The sequence below is a fragment of the Rhagoletis pomonella genome, unplaced genomic scaffold (genome assembly GCF_013731165.1).
Source record: "Rhagoletis pomonella isolate Grant_MI unplaced genomic scaffold, Rhpom_1.0 Rhpom_scaffold_00006, whole genome shotgun sequence".
Classification (NCBI taxonomy): domain Eukaryota; kingdom Metazoa; phylum Arthropoda; class Insecta; order Diptera; family Tephritidae; genus Rhagoletis; species Rhagoletis pomonella.
Genome location: NW_023458560.1, coordinates 13,500,825 through 13,506,728, shown reverse-complemented (window position 1 = coordinate 13,506,728; position 5,904 = coordinate 13,500,825).

The window sequence follows — 5,904 nt, the reverse complement described above, 5'->3', positions numbered from 1 at the left end:
GTCAAATATACAGTCCACTACTCAGGTGTCTCCCCCTATAGACACAATTGGAAAATCTCCCACACCAAGTTCCACTCCAAAGAACAAAGACAGCATAGAATCCTCCAATGATTCCCTTAAATGCTCTAAAATAAAAATTAGTCCCACTCTATATCTACCCCAAAATTTATCAGAGGCGGTAGCCTCCGGCCGGGCAGGGGCTCTATCGCCAATGAAAACTCAGAATAGTCAGTTACTCGACGGAAGGACAAATTCAACTCTCAACCCCGCAGACGTTGAATAATGCTTAAAGTTTGGAAAAACCGCGTCAGCTCCACGACGTAGGTCCCCAATGCCAACATTACTCTCTTACCCCAAATCATGGTTATATAACAAAGCCTACTCTCATCAGCAGCAACCAAATTCTACGCCTGTCATCTATTTCGAGGACGGTATAAGGAGAGGCGTTGATGAATCTGGCGAGATTTCTCGGTTGTCACCTCCTTCAACTGAATCAATCTCCTCTTCAGCAGTACCAACCTGGCACAGTTCGGAGCCCGTTACGAACTCTCATGAATCTACTTCTGCTTCAACCCCGAAGACATTCGGCTTGCGATTTCCAGCAGTAAGCCCAGCGTCAACTTCGATGCAGCCCGACTCAGATGACACCTCGACGACCGTTTTGGTTCCGTATATCGGTGGTCATTATCATCACCAGCCACATTCGCCGGAAAAGTCATCGTCAACTGGTTACTTGAGGATCATTCTCACTTTATACCCCGAACATCCCAAAGGTGAGGTCACATGCTCCACTCTAAAGGTACGCCAACAGCAGAATATTAATAGGAATATCTCAATACCTAAAGACTTAATAAATCACAAGCGATTCACCCTGAATGAACGGAAGCTAAACTCTACGATTAGCGGCCTTACTCCTTTGCCCGAAGCATATCCCACAATTAAACCTCGAACCTATCAGCGATTATATACACCTTCTCCAAGCTCACTCATAGGTTCACGCAATTACTCTCTCAAACGCATATTTCGTTCAATTCACTTCCCTTATGCTTCCCAACTAATTCATTTTACGACTCTCTTTCACAGGCTAACTAAGATGTTTCGCAATTCCAGTCGTGTGTCTCCTCTCCTCTTTTTCCAGGGATCTCGGGTCAGACCGCCGGAAAACCAGACGTACCCACTATACGATGTTGCACCACTCCACCTCGCCGCATCTGAACGTCACCGCCGAGATGATTCACCCACTATCAGCCGTAGACGAACAGCGCTCCCAACCGTATAACCAACCTACAGGACTTACTTTTTCTCGCACCGGTGCAGGCGGGCCGGCATGTTGAGGACATGAGCCTCAATCTCTTAGAATTGCTAACCAGGATGTGCCGATTCCATAGTCATATGAACCTCCTCCTCTTCTGCCAGGGATCCCGAGTTAGGCCTCCTGAGAACAAGCTTTAACCCGCCAGCGTTGAGATCAACATTTGCGGGCCCAGCATGTTGAAGACATGAGCAAAGCCTTCACCTGCAGAACACCGACAATTTTCAAATACTTTTAAATGATTTTACATTCGTTTGCCAAATCAAATATTTTTATTAGTTTTAAGTTTTTTAAATATTGTAACTTAAACTTAAAATCTTATTCGCATACTATTGTAACCTTTCAATTCGAATATCGTAGATTCCTTAATGTTGTAGTTTCGAAGTTTGTAAGCGACGATACGAGGTGACCCGAGCGCGCCAGCCTAAGTTTTTTAGTCTTCTACTGACCGCCACCGCTTTCACATCGTTAACTTTCAAATCCGCCTCCCTGGCACCTTGAATTAGAATTTTCATTGTAATCAAACATATTGGATAATAAACACTTGAGATTCATAGATTGTAAAGCAAAAGATCGTTACGCATTTACATGCATACGGTTTATGCAAGTGCACTCTGCACGTACGCAACAAGTGGACGTAAGTACTCGAACACACTGAGGGGGGAAATAGTAAAATCAAATAAGAAAGTATTTAAATCAGATGGAAACGTGTTCAAAAGTAGTGTATGTATACTGGAAATATTCAATTTGGCGTTTTGCATTTCATGGATGATTTTTCATAATTAAGAAGGTGTATGTACTTATACCAAGCATGCACAGCGGTGACAACACATATCCACATGCAAAGCACAGCCAGAAAAAAATCCGAAAACCCATCCGAGAAACGACAAAAAAGTGGATGAAGTGCGGATTTTTGTCCGTTTATTGATTCCATTTTCGACGCAACAAAAAGTTTGAATCTTTTTTAATCGATACACAGAAGATCCAAAATATTACTTTTTACATAATTGAACTCGGTTCAGCCGTTTGGTCAGGCATCGCGGTCATACGAAAGACATTTCATTTTTATATATACATATATATATAGATCTAAATCATTTCGATAGCAAATTTGACGTGTTGCTTTGGGTATCTGTTTTTTTTTGTTGTTTTTTTTCGTTAATATAACTCTTTCAGAGCTACATAGAGATATTAAAAAAACATGACAAATTGTAATTCTAACATCGGAAAATGCATTATACGTTAAGATAAAATAAACTGTACCGATTTGAAATTTGTTACTAGCAATTACATTATATTTTGCTTAGCTGCCCATCCTTCTTTGCACGAAAAACTTGTGCGCTTAACCGAAAAAAGCACTTAAGCGAATTTTCTTTACTACTTTAATGAGGAAGTTATCACAATCCCTATGAAACCAAATGATGGAGGAGCACTACCACGTAGAAATTACTGCAAGTGAAGTTTTTTTTCCGAATTGTATCTAACTAATAGATAGTTACTACCTACTTCCTACTAATATTATAAATGTGGAACTTTGTATGTTTGTGTGTTTGGGAAACCATCACACGGAAACTGTGAACGGATGTGCATGACATGGATAGCTTATGGCACAGATTGGACAATAGGTTGTTTTTTTTAAGACTTGCCACCTGTTATGACCTAGGTTGGAAAACAGGCTACTTTTCTTAAGAGTTGCAGCCTGCTAAAAAAGTTTAATTAAATGTGTGTGGATGTTTGGGAAACCATCACGCGGAAACGACTGAACGGATTTGCATGGATTTTGTACACAGATAGCTTATGACCCATTTTGGACAATAGGCTGCCACCTGCTAAAAAAGTTTAACTAATTTGATACGCAGAAACGACTGAATTGATTTCGTTGGAAAATAGGTTAATTTTCTTAAGATTTGCCACCTGCTAAAGAAGCTTGACTAAATTAATATGCGAAAACGACTAAACGAATTTACATGAAAATTTGCACACAGATAGCTTATGACCTAGATTGGAAAATAGGCTTTTTATTCTAACAGCCAGTTTCACCAAACTCATTTAAGTGGAAATTAACTTTAATTTAATTTTGTATTTAATTCTCATTTAAATTATTTTCAATTTTAATAAGCTATTTATCTAACAGCCAGTTTCACCAAATTATTTAAGTGAAAATTTTCGAATTTTCGGTTTCACCAATCAATTTTAATTTTGATTTAAGTGACCTATGCTCTGCACTTAAATAAAAGTTAAATCAGAACAACCACACTCAGAGGTGTTACACGTTTAGTCACCTGATCATTGTGTATCTGCTGCTTACTTGTATACCAGCCCTGCTTTTACAACACAGCGTGCCAAAGCTTTCAAAAGCTCTCAGTACTAATGAAAGCGAAAGCTAGTCCTAGTCTGTTTTACAACCACTTTTTACTCACTTAAATAAATAGTTTATTGAAACTGAAAATTATTTAAATGAGAATTAAATACAAAATTAAATTAAAGTTAATTTCCACTTAAATAGTTTGGTGAAACTGGCTGTAAGTGAGTAAAAAGTGGTTGTAAAACAGACTAGGCCAGCGAAAGCTTTCATTTGTACTGAGAGCTTTTGAATGCTTTGGCACACTATGTTGTAAAAGCAGGGCTGGTATTCAAGTAAGCAGCAGATGCACAATGATCAGGTGATTAAACGTGTAACACCACTGACAGCCAGTGTCACCAGATTTATTTAAGTGGAAACTAACTATAATTTAATTGTTTATTTAATTCTCATTAATTTATTTTCCGTTTCAATAAGCTATTTATTTAAGTGAGTAAAAAGTGGTTGTAAAACAGACTAGGCCAGCGAAAGCTTTCATTTGTACTGAGAGCTTTTGAAAGCTTTGGCACGCTGTGTTGTAAAAGCAGGTCTGGTATACAAGTAAGCAGCAGATACACAATGATCAGGTGAATAAACGTGTAACACGTCTGAGTGAGGTTACTCTAATTTAATTTTTATTTAAGTGAAGAGCATCGGTAACTTAAATCAAAATTAAAAACAAATTAAAATGGATTGGTGAAACCAAAAATTCGAAAATCAAACTTGAATGAATCCGGTGGAACTGGCTGTGGGTGTGTTTATTCTGATTTAATTTTTATTTAAGTGAAGAGCATAGGTCACTTAAATCAAAATTAAAAACAAATTAAAATGGATTTGGAATAATTTTCACTTAATTGAATCTGGTGAAACTGGCTGTAAGAGTTGCCACCTGTTAAAAAGTTAAATGAAATTAAAAAGTTACATCAAATATCAAAATACTGGCGTCAAACGAAAAGAAGTTTAAGAGAACTTAGTTTCGAAGATATTTTTACCACCTGTTTTTAAATTAAATTTTGCACACAGAATGTTTATGACCTGGATTGAAAAATAGGCTATTTCCTTAACCGCTTTCCCGTTCAGAACCAAATTTTTCAAACTTCCTACGGCTTTCTTTGAGATGTCGAAAATTACTGTCTGTTATTTGTTAAAGCGCAAAAAGTCAACGACGTAACGTAGACGTAGGTTGACGCAGACACGATCTACCTTATGGGATTCGCGTGTTAACGAAAACTCACCACCGCATGGCGGTGACGTTGCCGGTGCTTCTCTCTGTCTCTATCAACAGTAAATTTTATATGCTGCTACGTACGTCAACCTACGTTTACGCTACGTCGTTGACTAACTGCGCTTTTACTCTTTTAGTGTTTCAGGAAAATGAATTACATAACTAAAAATTGTTTGTTTCCTCGATGGATCTCTGATGTATAACTTATTTTTGTTCGTTCAATTTAAAACTTTACGTTTTTAACTTTCAGTAGTACGGTTCCGGAGATTTTCCCATTTATAAACCTATGTATGTAGGTTTTCCACAAGCCACATCTGAATCGATAGTCATTTTTAGAAATGTCGCCTTGTTTACGAGAATGTGCACAATTTTAAGAAAAAGGAACAGTCTAGCGCCTTCGTCTTGGTCTGCAGGCTGTATCAGAGATACAGCCGCTAAATTTAAAAGTAAAATACGTGGTACGGTTAAGAGCATATCCAATTCAAAAACGAAAGCACAGACTAAGAAACAAATATCGATAACAAAAGAGATAATAATATCGATAGCAAAATCGATTAAAATATCGACAACAAAAGCGATAGCAAGTATATTTAGAACCTCTCTCTAGATTAAAGTACATATTTCATTTAGAATTTAGACACTTATACGTACCAGCAGTAATACCAATTTAACTCATCGAAGATATTTGCCATTTGCCAGTCATGAATTTGATTTACCTTTGCATGCGTACATACATATGCTTACAAAATTATCTAAAGCTAATGGAAAGGGCAATTATACTCATATATATTAATTAAGTAATGTTAACAAGTCTAATCGTCTGCTTATTGCAACACTTCAGACTAATTAGGGTAAAATGATATTTAACTGTTCACATTCAAATAGGTCACATTTAATAAGTCTGTAAAGTGATATTGTTTTCAAAGGCAAAGTAAGTGCAACCGCACGTTAATAGCAACTGAGTTGCAGACACATGCATATTGTTACGATTATCCTCGAAACCTTGAGGGATTACCCAAATATACT